Here is a 22348-nt window from a genome sequence, read left to right as displayed (position 1 = left end):
CAGTGATGCAATGTAGCTTCCTTTAGAGACCTTTAGGAGTATTTTTGGGAGCCAGTTTCCTAGGAGTTTCCTAGGTTACTGGATCTGCGATATGGGAACGACGTTCTGAGCTCAGGCAGTGACATGGCTGAGATCATCATAAGCAGAACTGACAATCTGGAACAAATCAAGAATCTCATAGGTAAATGATTTGCCGCGTAGATTGTCTAAGAGGATGCAACTTAATCCCGGAGATATGCCTTTTCAGTTGCCTGACCAAAGGATGTTACCATTGAGTGAGAAGGTTTGCATCATACAAAACAAGGTGTGTAATGAATTTAACCAAAGTGAAGGTAACAGGAGCATGGATCAGCATCGCTGTCTAAAATTAACTGAAGCACATTAGAGTATAAAGAACAAAGCGCCACCAGCAAGCTCCGCTCAGCCATTTCCAAGAAGATATCCCCAAACACAAAAGCTGCCCATGTTGGGCAGCACAGCAAATAAACACAAGTTAATTTCCAAGTTTAGTTCATTAAATATTTCTAGTGTGACAAGTGACATGTTCTTACAATCACTGCATCCTCTAGGAGTATGGAGGATTTACTCCATTTCATGCCCTCCAGCATTTCTCAGATGAAAATAGTGGCATCCTATATAGCAACAACAATTTTATTATTTATATCCCACACATCTGACTGGGTTGTCCCAGCCACTCTGGGCGGCTTCCAACTTATATAAAAACATCATTAAACAGTAAACAGTAAGAACACCTCCCTATACAGTGGTACCTCTGGTTATGAACGCTTCTGGTTGCAAATGCTTGGGGTTACGAACTCCGCTAACCCGGAAGTAGGTGTTCCTAGTTGCGAACTTTGCCTCGGTATGCGAACAGAAATTGTGCGCCAGAAGCACACGCACAGTGGGAGGCCCCATTAGCAAAAGTGCACCTCAGGATAAGAACGGTTTCAGCTTAAGAACAAACCTCCGGAACGAATTAAGTTCGTAACCACAGGTACCACTGTACAGGGCTGCCTTCAGATGTCTTGTATTGTATAGCTACTTATCTCCTTGGCTCTGGGGTCACATAACTTTAGGTTGCAGGGTATCTCCAGAGGCAACAAGGGCTGAAGCGCTCCTCTGGGGGCCGTTCTAGGCTGTGGGCATCTCTGGACGTGGCACAAGTTGGGGCGACCCTCTGGGGGCTGCTGTAGGCTGCGCTGTGTCTCGTGAGGCTGCACAGGGCAGGAGGCAGAAGACAGCAAGGGGAAGAGGGGAGGGAAGGAGGAGGTGAGAGAATGGGTTGTGGCTGCAGGCAGGCAAGGAAGGGATTAGTGCCAGTGATGGGGATGGTAGTGGGTGCCCCAAATTTCCGACACAAAATGTTAGAGTGTATGTATTCAGCTGTCTGAAGTGGTATGCCAGAATACTTGGTGCATTGGTTCAAGATGCAAAACCTATTATCCAGAGACTTGCACCACTCCACTGAAGGTCATAAAATTACCAAAGATTTTAAGTTGTATATATGTACTGTGACGGCGTGAGCTCCCGTTGCTCTGCCCCAGCTCCTGCCAACCTAGCAGTTCAAAAGCACGCCAGTGCAAGTAGATAAATAGGTACCACTGTTGCGGGAAGGTAAACGGCATTTCCGTGTGCTCTGGCTTCCGTCATGGTGTCCCATTGTGCCAGAAGTGGTTTAGTCCTGCTGGCCACATGACCCGGAAAGCTGTCCACAAACACCAGCTCATTCAGCTTCAAAGCGAGATGAGCACCGCAACCCCATAGTTGCCTTCGACTGTCCAGGTCCTTTACGTTTTTTGCCTTTACTATGACCGGTTAGCAAACTAACAAAAGATGTAGTTAAAGTCTTCTGAAAGTGAGATATTATTCACAATGCATGTACTCACTTTTGGTGATGTGTTTCTACCACATAACCCTAACACATGATTCAAGGTGTACTGCAGCTCACAGGCTAGAGTCATTACTTTTTCACCAAAATTCAGTGCCCTTCTGCCTCTCGCACTCCATTCTAAATAATATTTGCAGTGCCCCCGGCATCAACCCCAAAGTTCTGTGCCTAGTGCAATCGGAGCTGTCACGCTCCCCAAATTCTGCCTCTGATGCATAGCTGTCAAGCGTCCCTTATTTGGAGGGACAGTCCCTTATCCCAGCGCCATGTCCCGCTGCTGTCCCTTATTGATGGATGTCCCTTAAATTTCCCGGGTTTCAAAGGAAGCAGCTCCTCTCCCTCCCTCCCTGCCAGCCAGGGAGGAAGGTGGCTCCAACTGTGTTGCTTGGCTGCCCGGACCGCCCCCCCCCTGGCCTCCTCTCACCAGCCTCAGCCCCCGGGAGCCCCTCCCTGCTGGGATTGGTGGGAGCCTCGGGCCTTTCCGCCACCATCCTCCTCGCAGCTGCCAAACTGAGCGTCTCTGCCTGGGGCCTCCCCTCTGCCAGTCGCTGCCACTCCCGCTAGGCCGTACTGTGGCTGTGCCGCCGAAGGACCCTGATGAGATGGGCAGCCTGGCATGGCCTATGAATTGCTGAGGTGCCTTGAAAGGAGAGCGAGGGCAACCATAGAGAAAGCAGTTCAGAGAAAGGAGGAGGCGGAGGTGTGGGCAGGGGTTCCAAGGGCTACAAGGGAAGGACCGAAAGCGCTTCTCCCATAGATTTGTAGTGGTAGACTAGCATAGATGGTCTGATCTGCAGGTTTACTTCAGGTGCTATTCCCCCCCCTTCCTCCCGCCCCACCTGATGGAATTGAGAGCTGCAGATGGAGCACGAGAGAAAAGATACAGAACTGAAGCAGCATCTTCATAGCTTGGACTTCGTTTTGCATGAAAAGTGGTTGCTGCTTGTAGTTATTTAATTGCAGTGTTTCATCAGCTGGTGTCTTGAGTAGCAACCTCTGGAAACGAAGGGCTAAAAACCGGTGCTGCTCTCCAAAATTATCTGGTCCCTTTTAACTGGTTGACTAAAATCCCTTATTTTGGCTGCTGGTCCCTTATTTTCAAGGCTGCTGGTCCCTTATTTTCAAATCTGTAAGTTGACAGCTATGCTCTGATGGCAAGTAGCTCTGCCACTGTCTTATTCAATGGACAATGATTTCTCCTTCTTGGGTGTCATCCCCCAGAAAGATTTGAAATCCTACAATAAACCTCATCACAAGATGTGTAATATCTGCCTCTGCTTTTCAGTAGACAAGAAGGGACTTTCGTTATAGGCCTCATTTTATAGTAAGCAGAGCAAAATGTACTCTGAGCCTGTAGGGTTTTATAATTATAACATTAGATGTCCACAACCTCAATATTTTACCCTTGCTGAGTACACAAGTTGGAAACCTTTCGGACATGCATTAAAGGAATGCTGAGACCCACTTCTCCTGTAATTGCATTTGGGAGTCTGCATCGTTGGCAGAATTTGTCTGCATTTGAAGCCACCTGGTGTTATTTAGAACATATGGCAGCAGAAAGAGAGATAAAAGAAAAGAAAATTAGGGCAAGAAGCACCTGGCTCAAAAGCATTTGCTCATCACTGCTGGCTAGAAATATTGAGCTCTAGATCCAGTTTTGTTACCTTTAGAAATCAGTGATGCTCCTCAAGCACATGGCAAGCTATTCTCTATATTTAGCCCCAACGTTGCATCCAGGCAATACTGGGAGCAATATCTGAATCCTGTTTGCTGAGGCAAAGTTCACAATAGGACAGTTTTCCCCTTTCTGAAGACTCATAAGAAAGCCAGACTCTTCAGGTGATGGGGTTGATTGCCTATCCTTAGGGGCAGTGGTGTAGTGTGGGTTGCCAGCACCCGGGGCGGACAAGCCACCAATGCCACCAGAGCACCCCCCACGAGCCAAGTGGGGCTGCACTGTACCGTCTGCCTGCCCGTGCAGGGGGGAGCTTGGCCAACCTACGGCCCTTGGCAGACAAATCCCCCCAATGCCCGTGGACAGGAGCACCAGTCCGGGCCACGCTAGGGTCAACCCTTGCCCGCCTGCCTCCATCCATGCCAGCTCACCATGGACCCGAGCTGCTCTGCTGCCTTTGCCAGGGCAGGGATCCCCATGAAAGCCTGTGCCTGCATGGGGGCATCTGGTTGTCCCCCCTACAAATTTTGCGCCTGGGGCCACGGTCCCCCACGCTATGCCACTTCCCTTGCAGACAAGTGGGGTTGGTTGAATCTGTCAATCACTGTTTCTGTTTCTCATTTTTTCCAATTCTCCACATTTCCACATCTTTTGCATTTTTTTTAAAAAAGAAGTCCTTATGAAAAGTCTGTAACATTTCTGCTAGTATCCACATCTTTGTAGCCAATGCTTATTTACAATCCTACTAGAGAAAGGTAAGGAACGTGGACGTCCCAACTTTTGAAGTTGCAAAGACAGAGAGTTTTAAAGTTCATCTCTTATTTTGGAATTCTTCCTCCCATTTGACTTGTGATGGAAGCGAAGCTTAATTAACAGTGATGTTCTTTAACTTAAGAAATTGCAGTGTACAGAAAAATTAATGCAGGAAAGACAAAGTAGGCTGATTAGTTTTCAAGGTGGAAGGAGACAATACGTAGTGTGGGCTTGCCTTGCTCAAAAGTGGTGAGTTGTATGCTCCAAGGGAGGGGATTTGATTTATTTTGAAGATTTCTGTTCCACTTTATCTTCAGTGAGTGCAGAGCATTTCCCATCAAATCACTAAACCATCGAGCTGATGAATAAAAAACAATAGCAAAATTATTATCAAAGAAATAAAATGTTCCCATCAGAATGAGCTATGGCACTAATCCATAAAAAGGAGACTGACCCCACTTGTAGCAACAGAAAAGTAGTGAATATTTTAAAGACCATCTGATCCTGAAGGCATTCAGTGCCCGAGGTAGGCATTCCATAAGTTTGGTGCCAGTACTGAGAAGCCCCTGCTTCTGGCAGAGCCCAGTGTGGCACGCCTTCTGCTCTCATGCTTGGGAGAAGCCAGCTATGGTCCTGTGTTGAAGGAAAGGTATTTATTTTCCTACAAAATTGTTTAAACATTAAGTGTTTGTTTTGATTTCAATTTCTCATCCCTGATTACTACACAGTCAGACCGCGGTTTGCCCTTGCTTTATTTTACCTGCTTTACTTACAAACTGCAAAAGTCAGATTCATGAGTTATTCCATGCAGCAGCAAGAAGAACACAGGTATAATTTCTTGGGTTAGAAAATACAGAAAAATGCTTCTGAGCACACAGTCTGCACTTGAATTGGTCACCCCTGACATGTTTAGCACATTCAGAGGGATTTTAGCACATGGGCACATTAATACTCCCATTTGCACTCCAAATGCAATCTAGTTAACCTGGGGAAGACTGTACAATGTGCCTTTGCTAAATGTGCAGTGGTACCTTGGGTTAAGAACTTAATTCATTCTGGAGGTCCCTTCTTAAACTGAAATCGTTCTTAACCTGATGTACCACTTTAGCTAATGGGGCCTCCCGCTGCTGCCGCCGCGCAATTTCTGTTCTTATCCTGAAGCAAAGTTCTTAACCCAAGGTACTATTTCTGGGTTAGCGGTGTCTGTAACCTGAAGCATCCGTAACTTGAAACGCCTGTAACCTGAGGTACCGCTGTAATTGGATCTGAAAACCCTCACTGTTTTTTGTTTTGCCATTATCTCTTGATTTTAGTTTTATTTTGAAGTTCCCACTCTATCAGTCTAATTAGATGAATTTGTTCCTCTTGATTTTAAACTAAACAAACTGTTTTATTGACAATAGGATTGATGTATGTTTCTGTGCTTTCCAAGTATCATTTGTGAATTTCTCTATCAGTTGATTTATTTCTTGAGCTGCCACAGCAGGGTACATTAAACAAAAATCAGTCTTGTAGCTGTTGATTTATTTGTATCCTCTTTTCCAGTTTAGAGAACGTTAAATTGATTTTGAAAGGAACTTAACTTCCTTTTCATATACTTTAAGAGAAAATACCACTTAAATAACCCAGATTAGGTCTAGGTCTTTCTATTCATATTAGAATGGTTGCAATCAGGGTTGTATTTTGCTTTATATACGAGACAAATCTTTTACACCACATTTTTATACTAAAGACATCTCTTACACATCACCTCCCCCAACTTGATGCCCTCTAGATGTTGGACTGCAACACTCATCAGTCCCAGCTAGCATGACCAATGGTCAGAAACAAAGGTCTGATAACATCTGAAGATCACCAAATTGGGGAAAGCTGCCGTATAAATTGGCTGCATTTAGAATGTGCTTGATCAACAACCTCAGATATGCAGATGACACAACCTTGATGGCAGAAAGTGAGGAGGAATTAAAGGACCTTTTAATGAGGGTGAAAGAGGAGAGCGTAAAATATGGTCTGAAGCTCAACATCAAAAAAAACCAAGATCATGGCCACTGGGCCCATCACCTCCTGGCAAATAGAAGGGGAAGAAATGGAGGCAGTGAGAGATTTTACTTTCTTGGGCTCCATTATCACTGCAGATGGTGACAGCAGTCACGAAATTAAAAGACGCCTGCTCCTTGGGAGAAAGACGATGGCAAACCTAGACAGCATCTTAAAAAGCAGAGACATCACCTTGTCGACAAAGACCCGTATAGTTAAAGCTATGGTTTTCCCAGTAGTGATGTATGGAAGTGAGAGCTGGACCATAAGGAAGGCTGATCGCTGAAGAACTGATGCTTTTGAATTATGGACGAGATGGATGGACAGTGTTCTTGAAGCTACCAGCATGAGTTTGACCAAACTGTGGGAGGCAGTGGAAGACAGGAGTGCCTGGTATGCCCTGGTCCATGGAGTCACGAAGAGTCGGACACGACTAAATGACTAAACAACAACAGCAACCTTCTTCAGGCTCACTTGCTTCCCTCACTGCTGCCACTGCTATAAGGAGGAGTTCAGAAGCCCCCTTCAGTTTGTCATCCAGACCTGGCAAGCTATCATCTTAACTGTGGTTTGCTTAAAGCAAATCCACTCCAAACTGTGGTTTATGAAACTGGTTTGTTTCAGCATATCATACCTAAGGCTGTCCACAGTTTAGGGTTCAAATGTAATTCTAAACTGTGGTGATATGAAATTGGAACTTAACACTTCCAAACTCCTCTTCAGGACAGCACGAGAGCACAGGATCCCTGGGAAAGGCTAGGCTTGGTTTTTTGTGACATCTTGATGCAACCGCTGATATATATTGTACCCACTGTATGAGGGAGGTAGTATGTGTTGTGGGAATGTACATATGGAGTGGTTCCCTCTACTAAGATCATTTGAAAACTATAGTGGTGAAATTTGCTCTTTCAGTGCATCAGAGGCACAATATCTTAGGGTTGCCATATTTCAAACAGTGAAAAGTTGGTGCAAAATTGCAAGAGAGAGAGAGAGAGAGAGAGAGAGAGAGAGGATTTTCCCAGACATCCCCCCCCCCCCCACTTGATTTCCACCCAGGCACTGCTGCCAACTTCAGTATTCTGGATATGTCTGGAGAAATCTGGATGTATGGCAACCCTAAATATCTACAACAGATTGCATATCAAAGTGCTATAGTCTGGATAGAGTGTGTTCCCTAGCTTTTTCTGTAGAGCACATGACACTTTCTGAACACAACTAGTGGCGTCACAATCCTATTTCCCAAGCAGTGAGATTTTCAGGGCTATCTTTAGAGAATGCTGGAGACTTGCACTATCTTTGTAATTATCTGTTCATTTAAAAAAAAATAATTACAGGTTGAACAGGAGTCACGGAGCACAAAATCAGCTGCACAGGCTTTATCAGTTGTACGGCTACATCAGTCCAAGTCTCACCAAATTCAGATCCAAATTCCAGACAGTTGATTGATGCTGTCAGGCATATGCTTTCAGACACAATGCACAACTTCCAGCAATCACCCTCCGGCTGAGTTTTACCAGAGATACAGTACAATGTGGTTTTAGATCAAAGTCACAGAGTGACTGTCGGTTGTCTAAGCCATCCAAACTTAAGAGCTGCCACTTTTCTTAACAGGGCAACATGCTTAACCATCGCATCAGTAGTGAGCAAGTAAGACCGCATGATTCTCACCAGATGATTGCACAAAACTGCCTTGCAATGGCAAGAAAATCATTGAAGGAGCTCCTCTTAAGTTTGTAGCAGGAGAGGCCTGACCTGGTCGCTCCACACAGATTGCACAGGCTCTGGAGAGGTTTGCAGCTCAACTCAAAATAATATTTTTCACTGCTTCCAGATTTTGATCTCATTGCACATACAGTGGTACCTTGGGTTAAGAACTTAATTCGTTCCGGAGCTCCGTTCTTAACCTGAAACTGTTCTTAACCTGAGGTACCACTTTAGCTAATGGGGCCTTCTGCTGCTGCCACACAATTTCTGTTCTCATCCTGAAGCAAAGTTCTTAACCCGAGGTACTATTTCTGGGTTAGCGGAGTCTGTAACCTGAAGCATCTGTAACCTGAAGTGTCTGTAACCCGAGGTACAACTGTACTATAAATCCCCCAAGAGGTCTTTGTAAGTGACAGAGTCTGAAAGACACTGTTCGTTTTTTAAATATACCTGCACTCCTGCAGTGGCTGAGCTTTACAAAATACTCACTCTTATTAAAACAGCGACATGGGGAGCACATTCCTCCTTTGATGATTGACACTACCATTAATTAAAGTCATCTGACTGACTGAAGGGAGAAGCAGCACAAAGACTTTAGTTTTGTACAGCAAGTTCAAAATATGCAAAAAAAGGTAAAGGGACCCCTGACCTTTAGGTCCAGTCGTGGCCAACTCTGGGGTTGCGGCGCTCTCTCGCTTTAGTGGCCGAGGGAGCCAGCGTACAGCTTCTGGGTCATGTTGCCAGCATGACTAAGCTGCTTCTGGCGAACCAGAGCAGCGCAAGGAAACGCTGTTTACCTTCCCGCCGGAGCAATACCTATTTATCTACTTGCACTTTGATGTGCTTTCGAACTGCTAGGTTGGCAGGAGCAGGGACTGAACAATGGGAGCTCACCCCGTTGCGAGGATTCGAACCGCCGACCTTCTAATCGGCAAGTCCTAGGCTCTGTGGTTTAACCCACAGCGCCACCCGTGTCAAAATCTGTACCTGGTACTCAATAAATCCTGGTACTAATCTCTGTGGCTGCTTTTCCAATAAAACCTATGGTTGCTTCCAGGTGACTCCAATGTCTGAAGTTTTTCTGGTGGATCTCTCTCAACAGTTCTGCCTCTTAGTTGCCCTGTCAGTCATTGTAGTCACTAAGCAGTAGCTTAAATCTAGGTAGAGTTCTTTGAAAGCCATTTTGCGTTCCCGGGGAGATGACGCTGCGGGCTGGGAGCAAGCCTTCCCCACGCGCATGGGGTGGGATAGCCCTTGCGCCATTGGATGTTCCTCAGCCACGTCATCCTTAGGCCGTCCAATCCGGATGGTCCAGGGGCATGGCCCAGGCTATTTAAACTGTCCACAGCTGAGGACTTGCCCCTGTTTTCTCCCTGCTCTGTCAGTTCTCCTGCCCTTAGGTTAGGCTCTTTATGTCTTGACCTTGCTATGGACCTTGGTTGCTCGCCTTGGTTGTCCAAGGGGCCTGGTAGGAATTTTTCCCCACTTGGCAAATTGGCACCAGCCATTTGGTTTTTCGCCTACCTCGTAGCAAATTGTTACAACTTTGTAAGGTTTGGCGGTTAGGCATTGGTGTATTCGGTTGGAAGTGTGGGGAGGTAGTGGCCATCACCTACCCCTCTTAATTTAAGGGTATTCCATTAAAGGATTCTGGGGGGGGGGGCGTGGTCTCTGTCTGAAGCCCCAAGACTCCTTTCAAGACTCCTGCAGACGGGCAGATATAGTTGTGTGGTTTCCAGTGCCTAAGCCAATACCACTCACATTCTGTAACCAATAGAGTTGTGGTCTTTTTCACCCATTAATCTAAAATACTGTTCCATGTGTCTTTATTCCACTTCCCAGGAGGGTTTGGGACCTTGCCACACAAAAACAAAGCAATTGCATTTCAGCACCCTCCATGAACTCCATGTTCGCAGGTCATTGTCTTGCATTGAAAACAAGCCTTCCAAACTGTCAGCAAACAATTGCTTAAAAAATAAAAAAGTGGCTTCATGTAATTATTAAATGAGAACAAGGCAGCCTGGTTCGATGGGGCTCCCATACATTTAACAGCCTTTACCAAAAGCGTCATGGGTTTTGAAGACACTCGAACTCAGGACAAAAGGGAGAAATGTGCTTAGAGAAAGGCACGCTTGGCAAACCCTCACCATGATCAACTCCAGCCCGGAAACCTATGTCTCCACTGTGGAAGGGCGTGTGGATCCAGAATTGGCCTCCACAGTCACTTACGGACTCACTTTTAAAATTGTGTTTATGGAAGACCATCTTACTTGGCTATGAGGGATCGCCAAAGAACTAGTTGCATATTCCATCTTAACAGACAAATACAGATTACCTACAAATGCTCAATGGCAACATCTCCAGATAAAACACTTGCTAACCACCATCTACGGGCCAGCAGCTTTTACAGCCTCAGAGACCCCAGAGATATTGAAGCAGTTGATTAATTCTTATGCAACAAAAAACCCCAGCCATCAGCATATATAAATCTTTGTTACTAGCAAAGCAGTATAATACACAGGCACTGAGGGGGGATTGGAATAAAGAATTAGGCATCTCACTTTCGACCACACAGTGGGAAACTGTTTTAACTGCTATAACAAGGGTGTCTCTGGACCTTAAATTGACAAAAAAATAATATTTAGAATACACTGGCGTTTGTTGAAAAAGGGCTATCTAAGGTATCTATCTGTTGGAGATGAAATAGGGATAATGCTTCTCTAAAACGTATGCTTTTTCATTTTCCTGTATTGAAAGATTTTTGCCAGAAGGTAACTGAAACTATCAACAGAACTGTATGGAACAACCTTACATTTACAGAGCAAAATATCCTCTTGAATTATATACCCAGCACATGGGACCTTAAAAAAGGACAATACGAATGTACCCTTCTGCTTAACTCAGTGGTGCAGGACTTTTTGGTGACTGTACGTGAAAATGAACTTCATGCTTATGCATGTTAATTGTTAATTGTTCAACATCCCTGGAGAAGGTACACCCTTAAGATGCTACTTTATGCCTTATAACTCTGTTTGAAATGTATGCGCTAGCCTGGATCTACAGCCGCACAATATGAATCATACTTAATTCTAAGGACTCAGCTATACAGCTGCAAATAAAACGTTTTAACGTGCAATATACAAATGCGACACTAGATGGCAATGGTGAGCTATGGCAAATTCAATATAGTTTTCAAAACGTTTTTTAAAAAGCATTTTCATAGCATTTTTTATATGTGTGTAGATTCCACCCAGGATTCAGTGAAAACAGGCTTTCAACCTTCCCCATACTATTTGTAGATGGCAAAGTTGGGGATACATGTAAACTGCTTAGATACCACTTGGGCAATTGAGCACATAATGTAATAAAATAATGATAATAATTTTTACATATGGATGAAGGAAGACATGGACTAAGAGCTACAAGGAGGGTGGGCCAAGTCCTTTGCTTTCCTCAATATTAAAATAATATAGAATGATACTTAAATAGGATCCACAGTTGCAATTCACAGTCATAATTCACAGACAGTGAAACTAGGAGGAGCCAAAATATATTCAAGCAATAGACTGAAAATGTTCAACACTTGAGGACTATCTATAGCTATAAATTGACAGAAAATTTGTCAGAAAGTACGATTAACCATGGAGTCCTATGCATTTACTTAGGAAAAAGTCTCATTGTGTCCAGTGAGACTCCCTAATAAGTGTCCTCAGGACTGAAGCCTTAGGCTACACATTGCAAGTGCATGCTCACTTGCTTGGCAGTATACTTGATTCTACTCAGTAGTACTGCCAAGGAAATACAGGATCAGGCCTGCAATCCTACTGCATTGGAATTAAGTCCCAGCAGTGTGTTGACTGCTGAAGAAACATGCTTAGGATCAGGCTACATGGAGGGCTGCAGTTTGTCTGAAACTCTTCACTGGCTGCAGAGATGAAAGGAGCCTGAATTCCAGATTTCTTAGATCTCACCACTAGATCATGCTGTGACACAATAGATGCCTCTACAAACCTAATTTTCAAAATCTGTTATCTAATGCTGCATAACACAGTGGGCCTGCAGAAACTGACACATTTCCTTTCAGTTTGATAAGGCTGTTTTTATCCGGAGAACCGAACACGATTTTAATCTTTCTGAGAGAAGCTGAAATCTTATAGGGGCATTTGGGTTCTTTTGGCAACCATTGCTGAATCTGAACTCCTTTATTTTTCATTTTACACACAAGGGTTCTGTGTTGGGAATGGGAAGAAGGAGTGTAGAAACATTTTTATACAGTCATACCTCGGGTTACAGACGCTTCGGGTTGTGCGATTTCGGGTTGCGCACTGCACCGAACCCAGAAGTACCGGAACGGGTTACTTCCGGGTTTTGGCACTTGCACATGTGCAGAAGTGCTAAATCATGCTTTGTGCATGCACAAAAGTGCCAAATTGCAACCCGCACGTGCACAGATGTGCCGCTGCGGGTTGCGAACGTGCTTCCTGCACGGATCATGTTCGCAACCCGAGCATCCACTGTATGTGTTTGTGTGTGTATGTTATGAGGAAAAAAAACTGCTCCTTTTCCCTTATCGGGTACCCAAGAGCCCATATAGAGTCCTTTTGTAGTTTCTCTATCAGCAGGAGAAAATAACAGAGGCCAACCAGAGAATATTGAGAAGCAAAGCAGCTAGTAAGCCTGATCTTTATTAAAGCTGTTGCAACAAGGTGTTGCCCCCCTCCCAGGACCCCGAGCCATGTGCGCAAGCCCTTATATAGACATTTTTAATTGCCCACCCTGGAGTCCAAGACCACCCCCAGAAACATCATACATACATCACAGAAGGGGTGTGGCCCAAGACTACCCCCGAAATCTGGGTGTGTTGTTTCTTCCTGTCTGCCACGTTACCTGAGTGGATTACCTGGGCATCCTGGCCACTCTTTTGTTATTCTAACTACTCATTTCCTGAATCCAGGTCACAGGTCACGGGCTCACTCCCTATTCATATCTTAAATGTGCCCTTAAGACAGGATTTGTTAATGAGACAATGGGGAGAATTCCCATTACCTTCGACCTTCCAGAGAAATATTTGAGGTCATTTTGAGAGAGCGAAAACGGTTTCAGGACTTTTCTGTGGGTTTCAGACATGTGGTTTACATATTTGTATGTGTTTGCTTGGTACATTTATGAACATCTATTTTACATATGTAAGACCTTAAAATTATTATAACAATATATATTGGTGAATTTGGAACTTGTCCAGTTTTGTGATGAAATGCAGACAGATCTCAAGTGCAGCAGCCCACAGTGTTTACTAAGCAATTCTGTCTGGATTCTTTGGCTTCTGGCGATACTTGTGGCTCTCCTTGACATTTTATGCAAGAAGAAATAAAGCAAATTTAAAGTTGCAGGAGTGGCCTAGAGTAATTGATGCTGCAAAGATGCATGCCAATTAGCAATATGCATTTGGTATATAAGGTAAAGGGACCCCTGACCATTAGGTCCAGTTGTCACCGACTCTGGGGTTGCGGCGCTCATCTCGCTTTATTGGCCGAGGGAGCCGGCGTACAGCTTCCGGGTCATGCGGCCAGCATGACTAAGCCGCTTCTGCCGAACCAGAGCAGAGCACGGAAACGCCGTTTACCTTCCTGCCGGAGCGGTACCTATTTATCTACTTGCACTTTGATGTGCTTTCAAACTGCTAGGTTGGCAGGAGCTGGGACCGAGCAACGGGAGCTCACCCCGTCGCAGGGATTCGAACCGCCGACCTTCTGATCAGCAAGTCCTAGGCTCTGTGGTTTAACCCACAGCACCACCTGCGTCCCTTTGGTATATAGTCTTTTTGGTATATAGTCTTTGCCAATTTTTGAGTTTTCAAGTTTTATCCTATAGGCATTTTGTGTCTTCCAAAAGTGCCACGTAATATCAAACCAATCTAGAAAATAGTTATGTAAAGGAAACAGCAGGGGTGAAGAAACTCCAGCATCTCCTGCTCTTCATCCTACTGTTAGCGATGATTAGCTGAATGAGATAACCACAGATAAGGACAGAAGGCGAAAGCCCACTGGCCACTTTCCCTTCCAGTAAGATGTCAAGGCAAGTCCAGAGGGAGCCTTCAGAATACCAAATAATTAGATTCCAGCTGCTTTTCATGTGATGAATAAAAAGCAGTTGGCTCTACGGTCTAGCAGAATGTGGTAGGAAGCTTATGGTGGGGTTCCCCACCATAGTTTGTAACTTTGGGGATCATATTTGTTGTTGTGGTTGTTGTTTTGTTTTTTTAAATACTCACAAAGAAAAAAGACTCCTCATAAGTTGGAGAAAACGTAACGGGTTTCCAAAAGAAAAAAGTACACCCCCACATCCTGAAGGGATACTGTCTACGATTTCATGTCATGATTCTGCTTTCTCAGTCTGATACATGTCAGCATGAGGCACACTTGATGCCCAGTGAGATGGTAGAATGCCTGACTGTGTCATTTCAAGCGGCAGGTGGGTGTTTCTTTGAAAACTCCCTCATGTTAACACACATAATCTTGTGTGCAAAAGAAAAAAGAAAGAAAAGAAAGCCACATTGTGTAGCTCTCTACCTGTTGTACAGCAACACGAGCAGTTTTGAGGAGAATGTGCTTCTGGCGCAACGGGATACTGTGATGGAAATGCCTTTTACCTTCCCAACACAGCACTATTTATCTAGTTGCCCAGGTGTGCTTTCGATCTGCTAAGTTGGCAGAAGCTGGGGCAGAGCAACAGGAGCTCATTCCATCACGGGGATTCGAACCGCCAACCTTCTGATTGGGAAGCCCAAGAGGCTTGGTGGTTTAGACCAAGGCACCACCCTTGTCCCAAATAATCAAGCACACAATCACTGAAAGGTCCACCCACCATTGTGAGGCTTAAAACAATGAAGATGATGCCTCCCCAGCTGTTGCCATTGGCTGTGGGTTTCTTGTGATGTCACAAAAGCACTTGGCAACTGAGTGGATATAAAGGCAGGCCAAGGGGAAAGCCCTTTTCTGTTTCCAGCAGGACACACCTGGCAATGGATGTGACATTCAGCTCTGCCCAGGTTTCTTCCACTTGGAGGAGGCAAACAGGTGAATGGAAGGAGACAACCCTCTGGCAGTGGGACGCTATGGAGTGATAATAAGGCAAGTTTGCTTGCTTGACGGCTGCTGGTATCCATGTCTCATGATAGACCTAAGAGAAGCTGGCAGATGTTGGTGGATGGAAACCAGTGGCATTTGGATTCAGAAGTTGGGGGAGGCTACAAGGCTAAAGCAGACTGATGTTTGTGGATGTTGGCTGTTGGCTGTTGAATGCTAGGGAGCGATAATAAGGAAGTTTGCTTGCTTGAAGGCTGCTGGTATCCATGGCTGGAAGCTGGCGGATGTCTCATGATGGACCTAACTGTAGCTTCTGGCACAACGGACACCGTGACGGAAACCAGAGCACACAGAAATGCCATTCACCTTCCTGCCACAGTGGTACCTATTTATCTACTTGCACTGGCGTGCTTTTGAACTGCTAGGTTGGCAGGAGGTTGGCAGAGCAATGGAAGCTCATCCCGTTGTGGGAATTCGAACTGCCGACCATCTGATTGGCAAGCCCAAGAAGCTCAGTGGTTTAGACCACAGCGCCACCCACATGCAACAATCTCATCTTAATAAATAACAGTTGATTAGGCTGAGAACAAGTGCCATGGCTGCATGTTCCTACAGCTATCACATTTGAATCCTGCTCTTCTGAGGCAACCAAGCTTTTCTGCATATTTGGTTAAGGGATTATGAATGCAACAACAATTATAGCAAACTGGCGTACTTTGAACCTCATCTTTTGCTGATATCATATCATGTTCCTGGGTAGAGTCATCTTATGCAAACAGATTATAATATATTAAATGTTTAATGTTAAATAATGTATCTGTGTTGCCCACGGCTCCCAACAAGCTGCAGCAATGAACAGTTTTACTACCTCTATCAGTACATTTGAATGACTGCCTGTTTGTTTACTAGTCCCATCGCTCACAAAGGTAAAACAAAAACTCTGAACCAATTTCTGATGGAAAATTATCCATTGTTGAACTGTTGCTGCACATTTCCTGTTTAATGAGAAGTGTTTAAAAGCTTTAGGAAAAGCTATTGTTTTTCTGCAATTTCTTGAACGGCCAGGAGAAAGAAGAATTTGACTTCCAAGTCCAATGCAAAATGTATAGGCTAAACTGCTTTCAGTGACAACATTTCTCAAAGTAGTGTGTAGCAGAAGTGAATATTCCCCCCAAGCATATCCTGTTTAACAAAATACAACACCCGCCTGCTGCTTCTGTAACTCTCTTTAAATAGTAATCCTATTTTAACAGAACTTGTGGTTATGCAAACAATGTGGGTTTTCCCCAAACCACTCAGTAAATGGGCCTTACTGTCCCAACAGAAAGCAAAACATACTTAGCTGTCATTGCACATATTCTTCCTTTCCCTATTTTCCCTCCAGTAGCCACCAGTCAGATGATGTGGGCGGGACACTCTTCCTCTCCCAGTACAGAGGCTGACTGGCAAATGTTTATCAGAGAAGGAATAAGACTCAGGGAGATTGACTGTGTGACAGTCCAGACCCTCCAGGTGTCCCTGTTTTCCAGAGACACTCCCAGATTTACAGAATCCGATTTGATCCAAGAATGTCCTGCTTTTCTTTAGGCCATCCTTATTTTCATCAGAGGTGATGGAGTCATGCGATCCCCAATTCAAGGAGAGAAGTAACTATACAACCTTTAGAAGACCCTGGAATTTTTAAAATGTTTAATGTTTTATTATGGGGTGTGTGTGTGTGTGTGTGTGTGTGTGTGTGTGTGTGTGTCAGTCAGGATGCTGTCATCAGCTCCTGGCTGGTTGCCCAGGAAAGTATAAAGACAAGGAAAAGTTTCCTGCCATCCTTTTCTATTTCAGTCTTTTCAGACAGAGGCTATAGAACCCAGCCTCTTGGACAGGCATAGGCAGACTTGGCCCTTCAGATGTTTTGGGACTACAACTCCCATCAGCCCTAGCCAACTGGTCAGGGATGGTGCGAGTTGTAGTCCCAAAACATCTGGAGGGCCGAGTTTGCCTATGCCTGCTCTTGGATAATGGCATTGTCCCGAGTGAATCTCCACCCCTTGTCTCTCTCTTTCTTTTTAATTTATTTAATCATTTTTTCAATACAAACAACCACAAAAGACACATACAACAAAAACCATAATAACACTAATAACAGAATTTGACAATTCAGATCTGAATACTGATATACCAAGAATATTTCCCCACCTCTCCTCCCCCCACTTCCCACCACTGTCCGCCTTATCGCTCTTGGATAAAGGCGTTGTCCTGAGTGAATCTTCACCCCGTCTCTTCCACCTTCTCATTCATCATTATCATCTCCTCTGTGGGTGCTGCTATGTGCCTTCTGTCTTTGAGCTCTTTGCTCTCCTACTTTTAAGGCTCGCCGGGTTCTAGGAGATGGAGGGTCTGGGATGCTTTCTAATGATCCCATGTCAACTGGGTGTTGTTCTGGCTCTCTCATGATTTCCCAGCTTTCCCTCTCATCTTCCTCTGAGCTGTGACCTCCCTCAAACTCATGTTGTATACCGTCTTCCTCTTCCTCCTCCCTGGAAGGGTCAAGCTGGGGAGGCGAGGCGGTCTCCACCATTCGTCCTCTGCCCAGTCTCTGACAATATATTTTGTGTGTGTGTGTGTGTGTAATCAGTCAATGACCAGTAGAGAAGATAAGAAGATAAGAAGAAAACAAAACACATCAAACACAATAAAATACACTGAGTACAGTGGTACCTCTGGTTACATATTTAATTCATTCCAGAGGTCCTTTCTTAACCTGAAACTGTTCTTAATCTGAAGCACCACTTTAGCTAATGGGGCCTTCCTGCTGCTGCCACGCTGCCGGAGCACGATTTCTATTCTCATCCTGAAGCAAAATTCTTAACCCAAGCTACTATTTCTGGGTTAGCGGAGTCTGTAACCTGAAGCGTATGTAACCCGAAGCGTATGTAACCTGAGGTACCATTGTATACTATTACATGCGGAGATTAAAAACAATGTAAAATATTTTAGAAAAAAATAAGAGATATAAAATAGTTATTAAAATGGTAAAAAGACAAGGTAAGGTGTTAAAAATTCTAAACTTAATACATGGTCCTGCGCCGACAAACTATTGCTGCTGCACAAAACTAGCTACCTTGGCAGTCATCTAGTATTCAAACTTAATGTGTACCATGTTTCATTCCAATATCACAGTCTTTAATAAATATATCATGCTACAAAAGAAACAAACTGAGAAGCAAAGTAATCGTTGAATGGGGCAGTTAAGATAAAGGCTTCACTTTGCTTCACTCAGTGGCGTAGCGTGGGGGGTGCAGGGGGGCGGCCGCACCGGGCGCAACATCTGGGGGTTAGGGTTAGGGGGCGCAAATCCATGGGTAAGGGGGCGCAAATCCACAGGTTAGGGGGCGCAGATTACTTGCCTTGCCCCGGGTGCTGACAACCCACGCTATGCCACTGGCTTCACTGATGTTGTCATACTGTATTTGCTAATTCTTCAAAAAAAAAACAAAAATAGACAAATAATAATAAAAAAACCCCAAAACCTGGACATTTCATGTAAAATGCAAAAATCCACCTGGGCAGGCATACTGCCCCCCCCCCAAAAAATAGGACGTGTCTGGGGAAACCTGGACATATGACAACCCTGTCATAAGGAATAATTGTTTTGGATCTACCATTAAACTGAATGGGCTCAAGGAGCTGGGGATTTTATAGGAGTGTATCTGTGCAGTTCGAAAGCACGTGAAAGTGAAAGTGCAAGTACATAAATAGGTACCGCTCCGGCGGGAAGATAAACGGTGTTTCCATGCACTGCTCTGGTTCGCCAGAAGCGGCTTAGTCATGCTGGCCACATGACCCAGAAGCTGTACGCCGGCTCCCTCGGCCAATAAAGTGAGATGAGCGCTGCAACCCCATTGTTGGTCACGACTGGACCTAATGGTCAGGGGTCCCTTTACCTTTGCCTTTATCTGTGATTTAGGCTGCAGGGGCAGGTGACGTAGTAGGACTGTGCACTTACGTGACCTCCCTGCAGCTGAGTCAATGCTGCTACTGGGATGCTGCTGGGATGGAGAGCAGTGTGGTGTGACAGCGGTGAGGTCAGTGCGGTGCAATCACACGGGCAGGAACACCAGATTGGCTCCGCCAGCGCATTTGCACCACGCTGACCATTCTGCTACCTCTTCTTCCCATTGCATCCTGGGATCCACCAGCAACTCAGCAAGAGGAAGATCAAGTAAGTGGCATAGCCCCACTGAATTGCATATCCGTGTAACTGGGAGCAAGCCTTGCTGAACTTAATGGGAGTCCCTTCTGAGTAGATAATGGAAAAGATTGGTGCTGTTATGAGATCTCTGTTTCTCTCTCTGATCAGTTTCATTACGTTTCATGAGATCTAAAAATATATCCTCTTCTTGTAGCAGATGTTTGAAAGGCTGCACATTTATATTCAGAGATTCCTGCTCATCCACGAGCATCTCAATATGATTTATGAACTAATCTTGGCATTCGGTGCCTCTCAAGAATTTATCTGCTTGCAATTCTAGGAACAGATTGGAAAACTGGGTATCATTAATTTTGACTCTCTCCAATACTTCTTCAAGAAGGAGAAAAAACTGTCGCTACAAGATTTAAGAGGGACATGGGTGGCGCTGTGGGTTAAACCACAGAGTCTAGGGCTTGCCAATCAGAAGGTCGGTGGTTCGAATCCCCGTGACGGGGTGAGCTCCCATTGCTCGGTCCCTGCTCCTGCCAACCTAGCAGTTCGACAGCATGTCAAAGTGCAAGTAGAGAAATAGGTACCGCTCCGGCAGGAAGGTAAACGGCATTTCCGTGCGCTGCTCTGGTTCGCCAGAAGCGGCTGAGTCATGCTGGCCACATGATCTGGAAGCTGTACACCGGCTCCCTCAGCCAATAAAGCAAGATGAGCGCCGCAACCCCAGAGTCGGTCACGACTGGACCTAATGGTCAGGGGTCCCTTTACCTTTACCTTTACAAGATTTAAACCCTTCAGTAAACCAAGCGCTTTTGCTTCTGGAAACGGACATCATCGAACATTTAACTAGAGAAGGATTCCAATGAAACCATTGTCTGAGTATGCAACTGTAGTTCAAGGAAATGACATAAATATTTATTTATTAAATTTATATCACACCCTTCCTCCTGATTTAAGGAAAGCCCAATGAGTACAAATACATCTCTGGGTGGATATTACTGGGGCTTTAAAAAGCCTTCTGAAAAATGGCTGCTAATACTCTTTCAGCTGTTACAGATATCAGTGGTAGACAACTGAGGGGTTGAGCTCTTGACACTCTAGCTGCTTACTAGATGAAATAAATAGATGCAATAAGGTTCTTGATAATGTAAACTCATTTGTATTACAGTGGTACCTTGGTTCTCAAACACTGAAAACCTGGAGGTGTTCCAAATGTTTTTCAGAAGCCGAAAGTCCGATGCAGATATCAGCTATTGTATCCGGGGTGCCTGCACCAATCATAAGCTGCGCCTTGGTTTTCGAACATTTCAGAAGTCAAACGGACTTCCGGAATGGATTAAGTTTGGCACTTTTGTTTTTGCTATTTATTTTGTGTGGGGGTTTTTTGAGGCTTTTTTGGTTAATTTGTTTTTGTGACTTTGAGGATGATAATTTTTGTCACCTACAATACTGTCTTATTTATTTTATAGTACAGCACATTGATTATTGCTTTCATTTTGTGGATCAATGGTCTCGTTAGATAGTAAAATTCATGTTAAATGCTGTTTTAGGGGTTGTTTTTAAAAGTCTGGAATAGATTAATCCACTTTGCATTACTTTCTATGGGAAAGCAGGCATTGGTTTTGGAACACTTTGGTTTTGGAACGAACTTCTAGAATGGATTAAGTTTGAGAACCAAGGTACTACGGTACTGTGACACTGATCTGTTATATTTGATTTTGATATGTAAATTTGTCTTGCTGTGCTTAGTGCTTCATATTTACCCTTTTAGCATTTGTTAAGCTAAATGTTTTTGTTATGTCCTGTTTCAATAAAAATTAAAAGGCAATATTTTTTAAAAAAAGAAAAGAAAAAGAATTCTTAGGGCAGTAGAGGGGCACTGACAACGTAGTGGATCCAGGCAGAGGAGTCTTCGGTTGCATGTGATTAATTGTATTTATATACAGATATTCAAGGTTACTGAAGATAATACAAAATAAGACTGGAAGGAAAATAAGTAAACGCATGCCGATCCAAATCTGTTGCCAATTTTTATGAATTCATTTGTCCCCTGCAAAAATTAGAAGGGAGTTTCTCCTGGGGTTTTGTTTTTTTTTGGGGGGGGGGGTTATTATTGTAATGCAATATAATTCATTTACTCTTTCACCACCACCTAGGTTGAAAGGCATCCACTCTAGAAGGAGTGCTGAAACATGCCTGTGAATTTAGATTAATTGGCTAACTAATATCACAGTCAGTGATAAAGGAGGGGAGAGAAATATTACCTCATTAGTTCAAACAAATGGCCCTTCTTGCTAACTTCACGCGGAATGCCATATTTAAAATGTCAGACAAGCGCAATATCAGCATCACTCAATTGCAGACCCCAAGATAAACCATGTGGAACCTCAATGAGTAATGAATTTTAGAATCACCCTTGACAGCAAGGTCCATAACTGTGTTGACCTCACTAAAAATAAATTAGAAGGTAATGGCTCCTCTTCATGGTGAATTTTGCATTGCAAATGGATATTGTCCTCCAGGAGCCTCATTCAGATTGTTTCTCAAAGAGATTTCAGAAGTGCTGTCATGCCATAATAAAGCACTTGGCAAGATTTAACAGGCACTGATGCCAACCAGGAATAATATTTTTAAAACCTGTTTTTATCCTAGTTTCGAGAATGCCTTTTACCTGTTGTTCAACTTATTGTTCTACATCACTACAGTCATAGATCCTAAATAAAAGTAGACTTCATTTTAGCCTCTCTCCAAACATACAAATCAACATTCTTAACCTATAATTTCATTTACGCTTTAGGTACAGAACGGTGGAAACACAAACAGAAAATAACAAGTATGGAAATAATTACAACAGTGAATAGAGTAACAACAGGAAGAAACTCCTCAGTTTTACTTGCAACAAGTTTAATAGCGGGTGGCGCTGTGGGTTAAACCACAGAGCCTAGGGTTTGCTGATCAGAAGGTCGGCAGTTCGAATCCCCGCGACGGGATGATCTCCTGTTGCTCGGTCC

At 44.2% G+C, this 22348-nt stretch overlaps 1 long non-coding RNA gene across 2 annotated transcripts in view; it reads left to right on the top strand.

Moving 5' to 3' along the window:
* The first annotated feature begins 1514 nt into the window (after window positions 1-1514).
* Window positions 1515-22348, top strand: part of LOC309514786 — a 45591-nt gene continuing 24757 nt past the window's right edge. For both annotated transcript variants that reach the window (XR_014212201.1, XR_014212202.1), the window contains exon 1: window positions 1515-1614. This is a non-coding gene — a long non-coding RNA (uncharacterized lncRNA). The remainder of the gene's footprint in view (window positions 1615-22348) is intronic.

The sequence above is a fragment of the Podarcis vaucheri genome (genome assembly GCF_965113315.1).
Source record: "Podarcis vaucheri genome assembly, contig: SUPER_11_unloc_1, whole genome shotgun sequence".
NCBI lineage: Eukaryota > Metazoa > Chordata > Lepidosauria > Squamata > Lacertidae > Podarcis > Podarcis vaucheri.
The sequence above is the reverse complement of the archived record's forward strand: the minus strand, read 5'-3'. Positions and strand labels throughout refer to the sequence as shown.